Here is a 21,259-nt window from a genome sequence, read left to right on the forward strand (position 1 = left end):
ACATGTCAATATTTATTGTGATGAATGTTCAAATTGGGCCTGCGTAGCGCAAGCGGTAGGATGCTTGACTCGCAAGCTGGTGGTCCGGGGTTCGAATCCCACCGCCGGCAAGAACATCTAGACATTTTAAAAATGTCTATAGGCCCCAGGTCGACTCAGCCTGAATAAAAATGAGTACCTTGGGTAAAACCAGGGGTAATAATAGACGGTTGAAGCGTAGCACTGGCCATGTTACCTTCCTTGTATACCGTAGGCCCTAGATATAGCAGACTACCCTGCTATACTCCCAAAGCCGCGACAGCGGTATAAAACGGGAGACTATTATATTATATGTTCAAATTAATCGGTTATTTTATCATTTTTAGGTTGTTCAGCATTACTTTTTATGTTTCTTTAAAATAAATACCTTGTTTTTCATTAGTGGTTAAATAATTTTTTTTTATTAACCCTCCGTTCATCGGTTGTGGTCTGTGAGTCTACGACAAAATAAAAATTTTGGATAATTCTCTCATTTTATTTTTTTAAATTTCTACCTTTTCAGTACCTTCAGTACCCAGTATACCAGAGCCCCAGCCAGGTAAGAGAGGAAATTGTAAATATTGCAAAAGACGCAAAAATTGTAAACATTTTTAAAATTTACCTAATATGTACAACTTAAAAAAATTTTGGTAATAAACATTATATAGTAAATGATTTGTTTAAAACACGTTGATACGAAATTAGCAATAAAATGTATGCTGTTGCTAGGGAGGCGGTATTTCATTTTGGTCCTCACAAACCACACCCGACCGAAAGTATTTCAGAATGGCCACCCGATGAACGGAGGGTTAATAAACGTTTTTTTTTTGTATGAAAATGTAGGGTTGTAAAGAAATGTCAAAAAATATTACAATAATATATTATTCAATATCATATTCACATATACGTATTTAAAAGAAGATAGTTAATTAATAAAGTCAAAGAAAATATTTAAAAATATATAAAAATATATAAAAATATATATTTATACTATATTTATAAATCGGGTCTGGTGAACCCGGCGCTATCAAATTTGTATTTAAAAGAGGCGATACCACCGCAACGTTAAATTAAAAACTGCATGAAAAATTACTAACACAATTTTTTCACTTTTTATGATTGTTAAAAAAAAACAAACAAAATCAGCTATAATGATTTGTCATCAGCTATCCCTCATATACCGTTTAGAACCAAAAACCTATATAAGATTTTTTCAGCTTTTTTTTCTCTCCTAGCCTATTTATTTTTATTGGATATTAGAAAATTAAGGTACTATATATAATATATTACCGAACAAACTCTAATTTAAATACAGTCTTCAACAACAGTATAAATCTTTTCTTTGCCTAATTTCTGTCTTATTTGTACTTGTACCCGCCTAATAGAAAACAATTAGCAATGAACTAACCCACACATATCGAATCCTTGCCTGCCCCACACATTCAAACAGTTCCTTCCTCTAACACTAGTTTAGAACTCATAGAACTCAGTTCGAAATCCGTCCGCAGCACCGCGAACAGTGGCAGAGTGATTTTTCTGTAAAAGCAGTCTAAAGTGGAAAAGCGCACAGTGACGTTAACTCGCTATATCGCACGTGTGATCGCACGTGTATCCGACAAAGGGCTCTACTCGTCAGAAGCAGAAGGTACCTACATACGTCATCGACAGCCTGTATTGGATTTGTTTTAGTTTATCCGAAGTGTTAGCGCGGGTGTGATTACCAAAGTGATTCCGAAATTATTCATGACATAAATTGGAAAAACCTCGCCGAGGTAAGCTTATTTTCTTAAAAAACTTTGAGATGCAGCGGGTATTTTGGAGAGATGAAGATTTATTTTTAGTAAGAAAATATTTCACAGCGGTTTGAATATCATGTTTTTACTATAAAAAAATAGTTCATATAATAGGATTGCTCAAATTTATTTCTTTAGGTTATACGAGTATATTATGTACCTATATAAGTATATTAGTGGTGCCTCTCATATTTATTAAATTTTATTGACCATCATAAATGCTTTCTAGTTTTAAAAAACTTTAAAATTATTTTCCGTCCAAACTTTTATGGGAATGTTTAAAATATTTATTTTAGCAATAAAATTCTCTAAAATATTTAGGTTAGGTTATTATTTTAATTGGTTTAATGGGTTCATTAACAAGTAGTCTTTATGTTTGCTTATAATCAGTCACAATATTTTTGTCCTTGTGATAACTTATTGACAAGTTCTCACTTTTGGTTACCTACTGATATGTGTTCATATCACGTTTCAGTATTTCTACCACTGTTTCTGTTTAATTCTTATATGAAGCTTTTTTACTGGCAATAGTGCCTTACTAAATTTTAAAGGCTGTCTTTCTGTATTCTTTTAGGATTCTTGTATATAGGATAGTTATATTGTAGCTATTTTCTTGTGGCATTTTAAAGTAATTACTATTTAAATAATAATAAGCCACAATTAAAGGTTAAAGTACGTTTATTGACGTTAATCGGAGAACGATTTCTGAAGTGGAAATTGAAACGTCAATAAACGTACTTTAACCTTTAATTGTGGCTTATTCCCATTTAAATAGTAATTAGGATAGTTATATCTATACTTTTGATCTTTTTATTTTTTCATTGCATATTAGATCTTTTCAGGTTTATATGTTTTTTGCATTGTAAATACAATTTTTAAGTACATACATCATTTCCTCTGTTTACATTTTACATTATTGTTTTCTTTATGTAAGTACATACTCCGGTGGCCATGCAAAGGTCCACTGTTCTATTTTGATGAGTAGAAAACCATTAGGTTTATTTATTGATTTATTAATTATTCAATGTGCTCGGTTTTTTCAAACACGTTGTTTCTCTAACTCTTGCTACAGCTTAGTGTTCGTTCCTTCAAACTATGAATAAAGGTTACCAAATATGAATAGCTCATCTTTATCCAGTATTGTTATTAGACCCGCTAAATTCAATGCATGTGAAAACTTATATACGCTGACTGACGAATTTTCTAACTTATGCACTGACCAACAAAAAGCCGGTTCCTTAAATAATTCAAAGAAGCACTTGAAAACGTGATACTTGGATAATACTCTAGGAGCCAGGCGGGGTTTAAGTTAGCAGTTTTATGTCACCTTGGTACCTTGATGTTTTTTTAAAACAGAACAAAATGGCGTTTGGTAAACTCTGATTAAATTGTTAGATCCGGAGTTATAACAAATTTCGTGAAAAACAATAGCAAAAAAGGCATTCGATGGGGCTTTTCCAAGTATAACTTAGCTCTCATATGTGCGATTCGCACATATGAGAATCATTAAAATTTTCGAGGAACAGTGGTGAATTAATTTGTTTATAATTAAGTGTTTTAAATAAAATTGAGCCGCAAGCATTGGCAGTTTGGTTCATGGAAGTTTTAGAACAATTCCAAACAAACATGTTAAGCTTTCGTATAATAAATGTTTCTATGTTAATTTTTTGCCAAGATATTGAAAATTAATTTACACGCTCGGTTTACGCGCGCCCGCATTCGCTGCAAGTTCAGAGCGTGTTATTAAAAGTTCCATATCTTGGTGAAAAATCACCATCGAAACATTTACCAAATCTTAAACTATTCGTTTTAAGTTGTTCTATAACTTTCATTAGTCAGATTTTTAAAGTATGTAGCTTAATTTTGTTTAAATATCTTATAAACAAATTAGTTCAAAGATAAAAAGATAAAGCAATTTTGCAAAGTTTATTTTAAAGATGAATCAATTACCTTTAAAATCAGGTTTTAAAAGTTAATCGCACGTAAAAAGCTGAGTTATACTTTATACTATGAAACTTGTTATAGCTCCGGTTCTAACAATCGGATTACTACAAGTTTATTACATGTCATTTTGTTCATTTTTTTCAAAAGAAATAATTTTAATTTGGGTAAAATAAAGTATCTCTAATTATTTAGGATATACAATCATTTAAACAATTAAATTGTTAATAACAAATTATCTGGCGGGTTTTCAGCCTGCGTACTCATTCCCCCCCTAAATCCTACACTATAAAAGCACTGTTTATTAATAATATGGACTGCAAACCCTAAAATCCAAAACTCTAATTCTCACAGAATTACTAATAATCACACAATTGAGTAAAAGGAAATAACAAAATCAAAAAAATATAGTTCTTTTCTTATTCAACTGCTATTGTATTTATTTCTATGGAAATATGGAATGAATTTAGATATTCAGTCACTACTCGTGTTGTGGGTAGTTTGTCGTTATTTTCCACATTAGAGCAGTTATTTTCCACAAACGATTTAAAAGAAATATAGATGGCATAATCGAAATATCGTTCTTATCTTTTTCTTTAAACCATTTTCTCGCCCATCAGATGATCACATATCGCATATAAAAATTTGACTTATCAGTAAAAAAGCTTTAATGTATTGCTACAGAGTCCAATCTGATGTAACCATGCTAACTGCTGACGAGCTCTTTGACCTCCATGTAGCAATTTTTGTTCTGCTACCAGCCTTTTCGAGATTAAATCCCGTCTTCTTTTACCAACTTTAATGTCCTAATGGTAACATATATCCGGAATTTACCACGTCCAACGTTATTTTAATATTAAAATAACATATCCTTGAATGACATTTAATCCATGGACGTACGCATGCAATTCTTTATTAAAAATGAGAAACACTCACAATTAGTTGCATTATTATTGTCTGAAAATTATAACTGACTGTCAATTAAAATATGACGTCAAATGTATATAATGTAATACCATTGGAAGGAGAATATAAGCTGCAAAAATTTACCTAGGATAGAACGACCATTACAAAATATTAATAACCAAAAACAAAGTCCTGATTTATATAAAAAGTAGGCAGATATAAATACCTTATATCAAATGTTTCAGACTGGCCGGTTGTTTTTGCAGTTCAGTTTATGTTTCATTTAATTTCTTAAGTTCATGTAGGTCTATCTAGATAAATTTTAACGTAACGCGTTTCTTATAGGCAGGTAAAAATTTAAAAGCTTCGTAAAATGTTGATCCGAGGACTTTGGGGATAATAGTAAATGAGGAATAGTTTAACTTTTTTCTAGCTTAGACTATAGAAGCTACCGCGCTCCGGAGCAAAGTTGCATTGTTATTAATGTAAATCTTGACCATTCAGCATCATCACTGGAGAGTCCTAAAGTAGGACCTTGACCTTTTCCTAGTATTTTCAATTTATTCAAGCCATTCAGTCCTATCAATTAACAATCATTTCCAGTTGGTCGCCCCAACGTTCCTTCTTGTATCCTTATCGATCTATCCCTCCTTGTCAACTACTCGTCCTTTCAAGTTTTAGCCCAAATCTACGTCTGCTTTTCGCTGACTGTGACGTAGGAACTCGTCTGGGAGGGATTTTCTGTTGCGATCATACTAGATCTTCTTCTTATACTATGTCCTTTGATAACGTTGGTTACCATCATACTAAATGACCTACCCAATCTAAGTCTTCTTATTATTGTAAGAGTTCTACAATCTTTACCACCTGTTCGGTACTTATTAGTTGTCTACTTAAACTGACACTTGGTTGTCAGAATTTCCTTTTTATTTTATTTGTAATAGAGTTTATATTGATTACAAGGTACGTGAATTTGGCTATTGGGTATTGATACCAACACTTGTTGCAGTTCCATACTGTTTAAAAAGGGAAAAAAGTAGTAATTGTATATTTTCTGGTTATTATTCTGTATTTAGCGAGTGAGACTTATCGTCATTATATTTTAAAAGTTTTGCCGGTATGCCATCATTTTCTGGAGATTTGTTATTTTAAATGTAGCACTTTGTACTGACTACCGTAATTTCTGTTTTGATGCGGTTTTTGTAAGGATGTGTTATTTCTTAATCTCTGAGATGGTGTTTGAGGTGATACATTTTCGTATTCTGTTGCGGTGGAGAGCCGTTTCTTATTAAGGTAGCGGCATATTATCATGCACGTATAGTTTTCGGCACGTAGCGTTTCCAATCCAGCAATCGGACTGCATGTTCACATTTTCATAAATAGAACGTTTCAGTTTGGTTCGGTGAATATATGATCTCGCTTTTCTCGACAAAAATTATGTGCATTTGCTCTTCTACTTAACGATGAAGAAAGAAAAAATGTAGTAAAAAGAAGGTTTGAAGTACATCCAATGCTAAGAGAAAGGAAAAAGGAAGGTGAATACTGGACTTTATACAAATAATTAATTGAGGACGATGAAAAATATTATGGATATTTTAGAATGAATAGCATTCAGTTTGAATATATTTTAAATTTAAATACACATGTTGTTAAAAAACAAAATAGTGCATTTAACGAAGCCATACATATCAATCCAAAGAGTATTTTTAAAAAAGAAGAGGTATCACTTCCGTGCAAACGTCCTAATTGTTTATCACTTCCGTGATTAATTGTCACAAAGCAATATAAACACATGCATAAATGACAAAATAGCCTCGAAAATTATTTTTTTAAATATTCTGTATCAAAATCAAACAAATACCTAAATAAACAACGAGGAGAAAACGACGGACCCCTAATTCACATTATCCGTACCACCAGGTTTCGACTCGTTCCGTAACCGTCGGCATCCGTAAAATATTGTTTTCGAATATACTGAACGGAAACGTTAGGTGTCTGATACGATACGTTCCGGACAGTGAATTGTTCATATTTAAAACCATTTAAATGATATTTTTCGGAAACTAAACGCTATGTGCTGGAAACGCAACGTGCATGGTAATATGCCACGACCTTTAAAGCGTTCAACTTGTCTGTTTAGTACTTCCTTTATAGCTCACGAATGTAAGCTCGTGCCGCAATGCAAACTAGTGAGAAATTACCTTTCTGCAAGTGTTACACACTATATTTTTTCTGCTACCATACTTTTTGATAAAAATAAAAATCTTCTAAATTTATTTCCAAACAAATATTTACTGTAGTACCTAATAAATTAGAGATTGGCCATATAGTAGGAACTTCTCTTAATTTTGATACTTCTTTAAAATATGCCATAATTATATTTTCAAAAATGTTTTATTTTTATGTTTTTTCTTCCAATACATAAACTGTATGTAATTTTATATTTTTTCTTGAAATTGGAGGTAACAATTTTAACGATAACACATTAAACTTATTTAAAAAATGAATAAACAATTTATGTAATATTTTACAAAATAATGTTTTATATTTGACGTTTGTAGACAAATATTCAGGGAAGGTGTATTTATTGAAAACAACCCTTACGGGCTAAATTACACGACGTTTTCGGAATAAACATTCCATCTTCAGTGCTGCTACTAGGTATATATGTTTAAAGCTACTAAATGTATGGGTGAAACGCTTGAAAACAAGCACGGCCCACCAAGAAAAAGAAGATAAAGAAGGATAAAAACGCAAACAAAAATACACCCGAAGGAATCAGACAGAAAAGACAGCCTCAATAAATATTTTCCAGTTATCAATGGATAAGACAGTAGAACCCATAACCGCGCTTGTACATGGATAGAGAGCCAATACAATAGAAACCCGTGGTTAACAACAAAACTGAAAAACACATTTTATCACAGTTCAAACATCTGGGGATTATTTTCTGCAGTAGACACAATCCTGAAAAATATAGTTGGAATTTGAAATTTGAAATATGTGCATCATTACTAAAATAGTCTTATATTAGACCTACTGTGAAATATTATATTATAGAAACCAGAGAGGACGCTACTAATAGCAAAATTCTATCAAGGAAGAGGTATCACTTCCGTGCAAACGTCCCAATTGTTTATCACTTCCGTGATTAATTGTCACAAAGCAATATAAACACATGCATAAATGACAAAATAGCCTCGAAAATTATTTTTTTAAATATTCTGTATCAAAATCAAACAAATACCTAAATAAACAACGAGGAGAAAACGACGGACCCCTAATTCACATTATCCGTACCACCAGGTTTCGACTCGTTCCGTAACCGTCGGCATCCGTAAAATATTCGTTTTCGAATATACTGAACGGAAACGTTAGGTGTCTGATACGATACGTTCCGGACAGTGTGAATTGTTCATATTTAAAACCATTTAAATGATATTTTTCGGAAACTAAACGCTATGTGCTGGAAACGCAACGTGCATGGTAATATGCCACGACCTTTAAAGCGTTCAACCCGTCTGTTTAGTACTTCCTTTATAGCTCACGAATGTAAGCTCGTGCCGCAATGCAAACTAGTGAGAAATTACCTTTCTGCACGTGTTACACACTATATTTTTTCTGCTACCATACTTTTTGATAAAAATAAAAATCTTCTAAATTTATTTCCAAACAAATAGTTACTGTAATACCTAATAAATTAGAGATTGGCCATATAGTAGGATCTTCTCTTAATTTTGATACTTTTTTAAAATATGCCATAATTATATTTTCAAAAATGTTTTAGTTTTATATTTTTTCTTCCGATACATAAACTGTATATGTAATTTTATATTTTTTCTTGAAATTGGAGGTAACAATTTTAACGATAACACATTGACTGTAAGTTCTCTTAGTTCTGGTGGAATATCTTTAATTTCAGAACTGTCGCTATCCATTTTACTTTAAACTTATTTAAAAAATGAATAAACAATTTATGTAATATTTTACAAAATAATGTTTTATATTTGACGTTTGTAGACAAATATTCAGGGAATCCGGTAACTTAATAAACAATAATTTTTATTAAAAAATCCTTTATAAAAGGTGTATTTATTGAAAAGAACCCTTACGTTACACGTTTTCGGAAAGAACCCTAAATTACACGTTTTCGGAATAAACATTCCATCTTCAGTGCTGCTACTAGGTATATAGGTTTAAAGCTACTAAATGTATGGGTGAAACGCTTGAAAACAAGCACGGCACACCAAGAAGAAGAAGGATAAGAACGCAAACAAAAATACACCTGAAGGAATCAGACAGAAAAGACAGCCTCAATAAATATTTTCCAGTTATCAATGGATAAGACAATAGAACCCATAACCGCGCTTGTACATGGATAGAGAGCCAATATAATAGAAACCCGTGGTTAACAACAAAACTGAAAAACACATTTTATCACAGTTCAAACATCTGGGGATTATTTTCTGCAGTAGACACAATCCTGAAAAATATAGTTGGAATTTGAAATTTGAAATATGTCCATCATTATTAAAATAGTCTTACATTAGACCTACTGTGAAATATTACATTATAGAAACCAGAGAGGACGCTACTAATAGCAAAATTCTACCAAGAAAAATAGCGTAAATTAACATATTCAGAAGTATAGCTGGCAAAACTAGAACGGACCAATGTGGGGTACAAGATGCAGTAAACTGGAAAAGACAAGGACGTCAATAGCATGGTCACTTAAGAATAATGGAAGAAGACAGATTACCAAGAAATACGCTGGGGGTAAAACTGTTGGAAAATGCACGGAAAGGAAAAACGGAGGAAAAGTTGTTAATCTATCTTCCAATAAATGTTACAGCGGTAAATCAATATAATAGGTCAAACAATATTTACCAAGAATAAAAAGTTTAGCAAATATGCAAGCTATAGATATATAAAAACAAATAATTTTTGAATAACAAATACACGAATAGGTAGAACAAAGTATTGCTTCTATATATTATACCATACAAGAGATAGCTCATATGGTTGGAAAGCACAACACTCAGTAATGGGAGATCATAGCATAGCTCGTTTTTCCTTTATTCCTATTACATTTTATAGAATTATTATTGAGTACTTCATTTTTGCCATTGCTATTTAAACATTTCGTACGAATATAAAAATAATGAGTTAGAATCAAAACATAAATATCATGAGTCACAGATTCGTTAGTCACATAAGTCAAATTTGTTGGTGAGGTTAGTGATATAATAGCTGGTCGTTAAATTTGAACATACTTAATTGATGTCAATTATGCAGTTATTTTTATGACAATGGGGAATATTACCAGATGGTATCGTATAAACAACGTAAAAGAACTGGGTTTTTGTGGTTTTATTAATTTATTTTTTACTTGGTTGTAATTATGTTTATGCATGTGCTATGAGCAATAAATAATTATTATTATTAAAAATTTTTACACGATGTTCGTTGATATTCGAGAAGAGATTGACAGAGTTAAATTAAAATAAGTAGCTAATGTGTTTCATGAATTTTCAATACTATAATATGAACAATGGATTATATTAAAATTCTCAACTTGAAGATTGTTAGCAAAAGTAACAGGAAGACTATAAAAGTCAATTGGCTGCATTGGCAACTGGTTTAGAATAGACGTTTTCCGAAAAAAAAAGGCAACGGGACAGCGACATTAATCATTTTTGATATAAAGTTCTTTTTTATTTTAAATATTATGTTTATATGAGTGTAACCTCGGAAACCTTTTTTTGATAGTGCTAGAAAGGTCACCAATGGAGACACTGCGGACGGCAGCCAGATGGTTGGTGGAGAGCGAGTCGTGGGTTCGAAACTAGCTTTTGGAACCAGGAATGGGTCCAACGGACGAAATAAGTAAAGATACGATAAGAGATATTAGAAAAGATACAGAAATAAACAAAAAAATAGATGGGTAAAATTACCAAAGATAAGATAAGATAGGGAACAGGGCGCCACTTAATTTTTTGGGGTTTAAGGAGAAAATTAAGAAACCTTAGAAAAGAAAAGAGATAAGGAAAGATATTTAGGTTCAGAGATCAAACCCAAGAAAAGATATCACAGTTAATTATTGAATAAATTTGGTCAAGACTCTACATAAACAAAAAATAAATATACAAGGTATTACACTTACTTACCTACGAAACTTAATAAGCCTGATTTTTCTACTGGTCAAAGGTATAGTTATATTTAAAGGTAAAAAGCAAATATATCAGGGAACTTTGTTAGGAGTCGACAAATAAAATACATACATGAAACAATAACAATATATTAAACAACAACAAAATTATGACGCTGCTGAATGCAACACAAGTAATAAAAATACACCAACAACTATAAAATGGTGGTATACATATAAAAATAGGCAGAAATATAATTAGAAAATATCTTTACAAAGATATAAGTATAACACAAGCGTGCACAAATAAAGTTTTGGCGTATCTCGAGATATTACAGCAAAAAAAATGAATAAAAAAAAATTATAACAAAAACCAAAGATAACAAAAATTAATAAAATCTAAATTTACCAAAATACAGAAAGATTACAGAAATGAAAACATAAAAAATTTAACCAAACCGCACTTGGTTAAGTCGATTATTTGGTTCGTAACAAAATACTGACTATTCTTTAAATTTAATACAAAATTCCGTAGTTACTCTCAACTACATTTGATGACATGTATGATCGTTGGATACGTCCAGATAATGGAAGATGATATGATGCTCTACCATGTTACTTGCCCAGATAGGTGGAGATATTAAAATTATGTCACTTACAGTAATTCCTGGAGACTGCTGCTTTAATTCACTGAAGTTAATACTGTACTGGTATTAAACACTGAATTTATGACTATATTTAATCTAATATAGTATAGGATGAAGAAACTCAAAATAACAAGTGTATACACACTTATAAAGAAAATGCACAGAGACGGTAAGGTAGCAGATACTATAATTAGAACTAAGCGTCTTAACTCGACGAATGTCCACCGATAAGTGACTTGGTTCCTCTAAAATTTTACCAAGCTACCCAAGAAAAGGTGAGGGTATCTTCCCCCCAAAAATGATAGGCCAGCCTGTATCTATTTCTAAGAAGATAAGGTTCTAATTAACATTAAACATAACGGTATACTTCTACCTACAAACGTGATGAAACATCAAATCTCCTAGATTAGGTTTTTCCCGAGATTGGGTCTTTACAGAAAAATTACTATACGAGCCTTCGGAATATTTACAAATCTATCATAAAAGACCCGCCTTCACCGAAAGGCATTAGTTTCTTTCATACTCCGGATTAAGACGGAATAGATTAAAAACCTTTCGGACGCAGGGAAATTCCGGGCATTCAATAAAATTTTGAATTCCTTTTACGGGGGTAAAAGGAATAAAAATAATTCTTATTTTAATTATATAAAAAAATGTTACATGAGGTTAAGCCAGAATTGAAGCCTACACGGCAAAAACGATGAAGGTCACTTATATTTCATTTTGTATAAAAGTTAATTTTAAGTTCAAAGACTAATTTTAAAATGTTCTAATATAAATTTTAAATCAAACTGTTTTTCAATGGGTATATAATTTATCGGTGAAAACGATAAAAATATCCTTAGACTGTTATGTTTTTTCAATTTTTTTTTTTTGGTGATTTGATAGTAAAATACACAAAAAAAATGACAAAAACGGTGTATGTCATTAAAGCAATAACCAAAAGAATGCAACTCGAAAATAAAATTATGTAACTACCACTACTAAGCATAGCAATAATTGTCTTTTTAATATTATTTTTTCTTAGCACATTTTTTTTCGGCCTGTCTCTTCTTTACAAGACTAACTCTTGTCCCTTGTTCCGTTGTGTTGTGAGCGAGGCTATCCAACAAATATTTGACAGCATTACCATAAAACTGCTTAAGGTGTTGTAAGTCCTTACACTTTTTCAACACAAAAGTGGGTATAAATAAGAATTTATTACCTGTATAACTTCTGTTGGGTAAAAAAATTCTTGGGTTCCTTCCATATCATCAGTTGGTAAAATAGTTGGTACGAATCACATGTTTCGAAAGGCCCATTGTAGCTTATTCTAAATGAAATATATTGAGGATGAATGGCTTCACAAACTATTTCTCGAATAGGTCTGATAGCAAATGGGTATTTTGTGTTAAAACTGGATGAAAGAAACTGAGTCCATTGGCGAATTAGGAACTGATCTATTTTTAGGACTTTAAATGGGCTAGGTTTTGTGCATGCTCCCTTAAATTTCTGCAACTAATCTTCAACAGTTTCAGCTTTGATCCGCTGGTTAATGAGTCCCATATTCCTGTCAGAATCCAAGAATGAATGACCTCTTATTGGAAAAGTCATTTTAATTTTGTCAAGTCGTCTTGTGGAAATAACTACGTAATGAAAGAATGTAAAGAGGTTATAGTTTTTATTTTGACCTCCACAAGAGTTGCAGAAAATAAGTCAATTCTTTACACTGGAGTCTAACTGTAAAAATATAAAATTATGCTAAAACGAAATAACTTCCTCTAATCCCTTAGCTGCAATATTTTCGGGGTAACAATAAAAGTAGGAATCTCCAGTAGACAGCACGTGAATATTAAAAGAATATAAAGTAAGATGTCTTCTATAATACACGTCGTTCATACCTCTTTTTCTTGCTTCTTTTTTACGATCATACAACATTTTGGCCCTTCGCAAATGCAATTTATATTATATTTCCTTCTCTTGTTCTGGAAGAATTTTCGTGTCATTTTCTGGCGTCGTTGAATTATTTTTATTTTTCAATAGTGCTGTTTTCTCAGCAGTATATTTATCGCAACTACTGCAGGTACCGCTGCGTGGATATCGCGGATATCAAATTTAATGTTGAAGTTATTATTAAAAATTTTGCAATAAAACTCAAATGAAATGTCTGAAAGATGCCTTATACATATTGTACATTTTTCTTATTGTTAGACTGTCTGATAAGTACACCACTGTAGATTTTTTTCTGCTGTAGTGGCTCTGTCGGCCCTTAAAGGAACTAATATGGTCTTTTATAGCCGCAAAAGTGGTCGAAGGCTTTTCACAATGTACGTGTTTATATTTACCCCTCATATCTGTAGGTGCCTTACCAGTTTTCTTTAGAGACTTCTGAATCGTTTGTAGACGACGTCCAGTAATGCCATGTAATGAAATAAAAGCTCCCATGCAACCTGGCACTTCAAGTCACTATGGTTATCAACCGGACGCTGAACTCCTATTTTATAAAAATATGCTTTAATAGTTTGTGAATTACTCTTAGACTTAGCAGCGATACTGCCAAGCAGCCCAGACGATTCGAATCTACTTTTTACAAGTAGTTTTTTGGTACAATATTCCCTTTTACCGTAAAAATTGGTTCAATTGATTGTAATGAAAATAACATTGTTAATAACGTTTGATGTCTCTCCGAAAATCACCGTTTTCAAGAAAGATATTAAACAAAAAAGGTACAGTAGGCGGTACTGTAAACTAGTGCAAAGGTTATACTGTTTTCTGTATTTTCAAAATTTAAATAATATGTTTAAAATTGACTAAAGTAATTTTATAATTTTTAAAAATTTTAATAAAGTTGAAAAAGTTTACACGTTGCATATCGGTCTCCTCGTCACGTAAGTGAACTCTTGCAATTGTTTATTGTGGCTGGTATTTCGTAAAAAGCCATGTTTAATATGTGCTGGTTTAGAAATCTCTTCCAAGGTATAAATATGACAGTTCAACTTAAAATGTTTTAATAATAACTCTTTTTGTCACACTTTAATACAATTTTTGAACTGATAATTGTAAAACTTCGTCATTATATTTATATGAAATAACTTTAAAATAAGAAGTATATAAATTAAAAATTAAAGCCCAATTTCATAATGACAACCTAAAGTAAACTTTAGCTAATGTTCACATTAGACTAAAGTACACTTTGATGGCGCACCCAGTTTTATAATACCTACAGCTCTTTTCATTATTAAATGTAAACATTGTTTAAATTACTACAAATTAGGTTGGTAATTGTGTTTCTATTAATTTTGCTTTATTTTTGACGAAATAACCTTATTTTTTTCCAAATATAAATCAATTAAGTATAGAAAGCAAGAAAAAATATTAACGAGGACTAGAAGTTTTAAATGAAGAGAACGATCGATAAAAAGACAAAGAACAGAGAGAAAAATTGAATTATTATTAAAACAAAAATATGCTCAAGAAAATTTATAATAAATATAATCTACAAAAAGTGTTGTCTTTTAATGTCATTTAAATTAAATAAGTAAATTTAAACTATACACAAATTTTAAGAACACAGTACGGTAATAATTATTGCTGAACTAATATACGAGGCGTGTTTTTTAAGTAAGTACCGTTTTGGAATTAAAAAAAGAAGTGCAAAGATATGGCAAAAATTTTATTTTTACATGAAAGCCTGTACCTTAATTTACTTTTCTACATAATTTCCGTGAATATTGAGGCACTTGCCATAACGTGGCACCAGTTTTTGGATACCCTCCTGATAAAATTCTGCCGCCTGACTTGTTAACCACTGCATCACAAATGTTTTGACTTCGTTATCGTCTTGAAGACGCTGACCGCCCAGGTGTTACTTACTTAAAAAACATGCCTCGTATTTATGATTAATATGTATGTACAATTATAAAAATGCAAATTACTGAAATATAAAACTTATACATTTTAAATTACCTCAGAAAAAAAAAAGAATTGGTTTTATGGAAAATATTTTTTTAGAAATTATACAGCCTACAGCCTCTGCCGCTTCTCGCATTTCGACCGCCATCGTTATCTCTCATTATGTGCTGTACATTTTCTTCCCAGGCAACTGAAGGCGTTCCCCTTCTTCTTCTTTGTTGTGGTATGTAATTTAAAGCTTTTTTTGGCCATCTACCTTCATTCATTCGCTTCACGTGACTATACCACACTAGTTGTCTCGTTTCAATTCTGTCTACACTAAAATATACAGTATTTGTCCTCCTTCTAATATCTTTATTCCTGATATGATCTTTTTTGGATACACCACACGCTCTACTTAGAAAATCCATTTCTACTACTTCTATTCTTTTTCTATCTTTTTTCGTGATCTGCCAAACGTCTGCCCCATAAATCATAATAGGCTCTACCAAGGTTTGATAGATTGTCAATTTCGTTTCCTGTCTAATATCTTTAGATCATAGTAGGGAGTTTAGAATGTTTACCGCTTTTTTTTCCCTACTGCGTTCTGTTTTCGATATCTCTTTTGGTAGTGCCTTCTTTAGATATTATAGATCCAAGATATTTATATTCATTACATGTTTTTGTGTTTCTAATTTCTAACTCTGGATCTTCTTCATCATCTCCTATTTTAAGATACTCTGTCTTTGACATATTCATATTGAGGCCTCATTTTTTATATTCTTTCTTTAGTTTTCTAAACACATAGTCTATGTCTTTCTCATCATTCGCTACGACTACCTGATCATCTGCGAAAAATAAAGTTGTTACACATTTACCATCGCCTATGTCTATTGCCATTCCGGATACTTGTTTCGTTTTCCTCGACTGCTCTAGCGATGATTGAATATATTTTAAATAAGGTCTGAGATAGACAACATTCTTGCCCCTTTGTTATTGGAAATGATTCAGATATAAAGTTTCCTTCTTTAACGACACTTCTTGCATTTTTGTATATATTTGCGATAGCATCCACATACTCTCTACTGAGACCTACTTTCGTCAATGTTTGAAAGAGTTTTTTCAAAGGTACCGTATCGTATGCCTTCTTTCTCGTTGAATCTTCTTTTAAGCTTTATTTTTTTTTCTTTTTTTTTTAGAAATTGTGAATCTAATTCTGCAAAATGCTGTTACCTCACTTTGACCTTGAGATTGAGGAAATTGTCTCCTTTTTTTCCTTTTTGTGGCCTTAAAATTATCTGGTCTACTTGTTGATCTAGATTATGATCCACAGGAAACAATACTCCATTTTTATGGTGATGTATTGGGAATCATCGTTTTCATACCCTGTATTTCCATTTATCAACATTCCTAGTTCGTATGGGAGATTTATTATAAAGATTCTCTGCTTCTGTTCGAGCATCCTGTCTAACCGTGTTATTAAATATGATTTCAAACTGTAACCACATTGACCAACTATATAAAATAGTACAAAACTAACAAAGACTCCAGCTTTAAATATTTGTATGCTACTATTATTAAATGTCGTTTGATCATATACAGAACCCAGCCATTTTGCAGCAATCTTTCTAATTTTTAAACTGATCACTGATTTTTTGGACATTTAATACAAAAATTCTTTTTCTGAACGATATATTTCTGAATTTGCAAATCCATAAGAATTAATTCGTATTAAAGTACAAATAACTGCAGCTATGCATCTTGGAAATCATAGAATGGCAGAAAACTCTTGTTCAACTTAAACCGTCATCATTTGTTTGATATATTTTCAATTATTCTTGAAGCTATCTGCCTTGATATACCCATATAGTCAGCTATTAATATTTGCTTTTTTCCAGAAACAAAAATATTAACGTTAAAAATAACTGTTAAACTGGTGTAACTGCTTCTCCTCGAAAAATATGTTGTGATTAGTAAATTCTTTATACACATTAGAACATTAATGTTGGATGGTTTGCCTTTTTAATGATTTTTTATCCACCATTGTTAATGTGATGATAAATTTTATCATATCTTAATATTACTTACCTCTTTTTTACGAATTTTTATTAGAGGTTTGATCTGTTCAAATAAAGACATACCTGTATCTTTTGTCAAAGGAAACCTTTCAAAGAAACATAAATCATTCATATTATTCTAAACAATTCATTCTTTCTCTGCAAACTTGTGAGTAATGTACGTATATAAATTCATCTTAAAGTGGACTTTTAATTTATTTAATGTTTACTTTAAATTTATTGTGATAATTTATTATGATTAAACGCGAGATTTTATATTGTTATTAATTGGAGGGGATGACTTTTGACATTTATGATAATTTTGACGTTCAAGAATCGTTACGTATCGAATTTTAGTATCGATCCTTTATTTTTCTGTGTGTGTTATCATCTTTTATTGACAGACATGCTTTTAATTTTTTATTTTTTATTTAATATCTGTATTTTGTTATTTTCTATGAAAATAGAAATTAATTTAAACCTCCTCCTCCTCCTCAAGAGTAAATCTATGCATTTCACTATAAAGAAAAGAGTAAAATACAACGCCAGTAAACATTGTGCAAAAAGCATACCCAACAAATTGATGGCTTATATTTTTTAAAAACTGACTGTTGACTTACTAGGCCTAGATATTCTAGGCGATAGCCCTCTTTTGGTTTGATTTGATCTTTTAATTGAGCTGACACGTTGTGTTCTTGCGTTTTCTCCCACATAGAAATTATTGCATTCACAGGGTATTTTATAGATGCAGTTCTTTGAACTTTCTTGTGTGTTGTTGGGCTTGGTCTTGGATAGATCCCAGTGTGTTGGTTGTTTTGAATGTTGGGATGTAGTTTTTTCCTTATCCTTTACAATTTTTTGATAAGCCCTTTACATATGGTATTGTTAGCCAAACCTCTCTCCACACACACATATTGTATTGCTGTCATATTTGAATCACTTCTGTTATTTCTACATTGCTTGTAGTGTTTTGTTATTATCTCTCTTCAATGTTGTAAAATTTAAATTTTTTACCAAATCTTTTGAGTGGTATATCTCTTGGTGTGGGTTGATTTTCATCATTCTAGTCGCTGGCGTACCTGCAAAAAGTAAAACAAACGACTGATCTCGCCAAGTAGGCGTGCCAGTGAAACTGGCACCAGCTACTGGATACATGTAAACGTGTCTGTCCAGCACTGTCATAGTCAAGCACTGGCATTCCAGTAAGACTGGCGCCAGCTACTGAATACGTGTAAACTGGCACGCCAGTTCTTACTTGACGAGGTCGTTTGTACTCTTAAACACTTTTTGCGCCAGTCCTGTAAAGAGTACAACAAAGACTGACTTTGCCAAGACAAGGAACTGGCGTGCCAGTGAGACTAGCGCCAGCTACTGGGTACGTGTAAACGTGTTTGTTCAGCGCTGTTCAGTCAAGCACTGGTATGCCAGTGAGATTGGCGCTAGCCACATGCCATTTACAGGTACGCCAGCAACTGGAACGATGTGTTTACATGTGCCTTAAACCGCTGGCGCAGGGTTAGAGGCGACGCAGACGAGGGCCACTGGCATGAAAAATAGACCAGCTTTCTATTCGAGACAGCGCTGGACAGGCGCAAAAAAGAATAGCCTTATAACATGCACTTAATACTTGTAACAGGAAAAAATATCACAATAATATGCAAATTTGCATTTAAAATGTATTATTAGTTTTTAAGATTAACTCACAAATAAACAAGTACATATTTCGGTTTCAGCACAAAAAGAATTAAATTTGGTTTCATTTGGTAACATCTGTTATACTTCGTTTATACATACTGTAAATTGTATGACAAATTGCGCTTGTATTTATTATTTAAGTATTGGTAACTTTCTTAGTGGTACGTTTTTTGGGTGGTGATGTTAGAGGTGTATTAGTTTTTTTGGCCTGTGAGGTAGAACTCATAGTTGAAATATGTAAATTTAAAGCTGCAGTTAGACGCTGAAATAGATATTTTAAGCATCTACATAAACATATAAAAAATATATTACATACTTCCCGTTAACAGTTCTTAACAAAAGAATGGGGCTGTTATTATCACGTTACTATTCAAAATAATGAATCAGAGAATCTACCATTTCTTTACAACGACTATTTAACTTCTTATGTGACATTTTGGAATGCGCACTAATTTTGTTCTATAAAGAAAATAGTTTAATTAATAGTAAATAATAATAAAAACAAATTTGAATTGTCAACACCGCAACTGTCAAATAAGTGCTACCAATTTATACCAAAATATCACCAATATTACAAGTGTGCTTCATAAAGACGCTTTATAATCCACTTATACAAATTAAATGAAACAAATTTTGGTGTATTTTTTTAAGTTTACATTAATAGAAATCTTTAAATATTATTTCTATTATATAATATAATATAAGTAAGTATATATTCCAGTGTACTTGGCCAAAAGATTCTTACGTATGATTTAAATATTTTGTGTTGGTATCGGGTGATGTCACTACCTATGACGCGGATGACGTGCATCGGGATTTATAGTGTACCAACTGTATTAGAATTGTTGCTGCATGAATCTAGTAAACTAACGAAATGGAGATTTTATCATAAGCAAATATACAATTATTTTAATGAAAACTAAAATATTTTTAACTTGTTTCTATATTTTATCGATAAAACAATATTTAATAAACACTTAATTATAATTAACTCGAAATGCGAAATTTTGGAGTAGTTTTCCTATGAAACTGAGGTATCGATATGTTTCAAGCAGAGCAGGGTAATAGAGTAAGAAATTTATAAAATGTAAATATTATACATTTTATAATAAATGTATTTAATAAAAAAAATTTTGATGATATGTACAAATTTTACTAACCGATAATCCTGACTGAAACTACCGACAACTCATATATCCAGGCGCTTTTTTCGCGATTAAAAATAGACATAGAATTATGTCATTTACACACATTTTGCAAGTGAATGCATTCTTCTAACCACGTTCAGCGGCGCACTAGGTTTTTTTTGATTCATTGAGTAATCTCAAGGTCGAAAGCTTCACATAACAACCGCTGAGATTATATCAGATGTATCATTCTTTTATTAAAAAAAAGTATATTGCTTATTATATAATATTATGTAATGTAAATAAATTAATTTTAATGGACATTTTATATATTTTCTACTATAGTTCTTTAAATATAATTTTTTGCAGTATTATATATTTAATACTATCAGATTATTTTGTTTTTGTGTTGTATTTGGGCCTCACCATATATAGATGACATTAGAAATACGAGAACTGGAGAAAAGAAGGAAATTCAAAAAGAAAACCGATTTGTAATACCGAAAAATCTATGACATGATAGGATTAAAATTCGAGCAGTAAAGAAAAATTAACTACAATATTTAACCCTTTAAGCCGCAAGTTTATTATGATGAACTTTTTTCAAAGTTTTTTCAGATAATAGTTTGGAATACTATAGTTAGTACATCAGTTGCTAGATTTTAAATATATTTTTGTTTTTTCTATGAAAAAAATGCTGGGCAGCCGTTGTACCAGAGTTATATCAATGAATAATTTTCATGCTAGTTTCTCTGGTACATAGGGTGTACCAAATGATAAAAAGTGAATCAATAATAGGTATAGGACTTTAAATAATACAAAAATACTGAACAATAGTGTAATAAACAAACAAAAATATAATATTAAAAATAATAGTTCACGCACTTCAATGATATGGTTTAAAACAATCCAAGCACAAAGCCACTTCACAGTATATGCACTTTATTCGCGTGGTTTTCTGTGGCAAATGACCAACATTTTGAAAATACTCTATGTTCAATGGCCACCAAATTTTTTGTCTCGCAGAAAAATCTTTTATAAGACTGGTAGCCAATTT

General features: G+C 31.5%; 1 protein-coding gene across 1 annotated transcript in view; it reads left to right on the plus strand.

The window, feature by feature from the left end:
- The first annotated feature begins 1,475 nt into the window (after nt 1–1,475).
- The window catches only part of LOC140449432 (acyl-CoA Delta-9 desaturase), a 158,063-nt gene continuing 138,279 nt past the window's right edge, over nt 1,476–21,259 (plus strand). Inside the window, exon 1 of the mRNA XM_072542602.1 lies at nt 1,476–1,790. The gene's annotated coding sequence lies outside the window, so the exon portion shown is untranslated. The remainder of the gene's footprint in view (nt 1,791–21,259) is intronic.

Source organism: Diabrotica undecimpunctata, chromosome 1 (assembly GCF_040954645.1).
Source record: "Diabrotica undecimpunctata isolate CICGRU chromosome 1, icDiaUnde3, whole genome shotgun sequence".
Taxonomy (NCBI): Eukaryota; Metazoa; Arthropoda; class Insecta; order Coleoptera; family Chrysomelidae; genus Diabrotica; species Diabrotica undecimpunctata.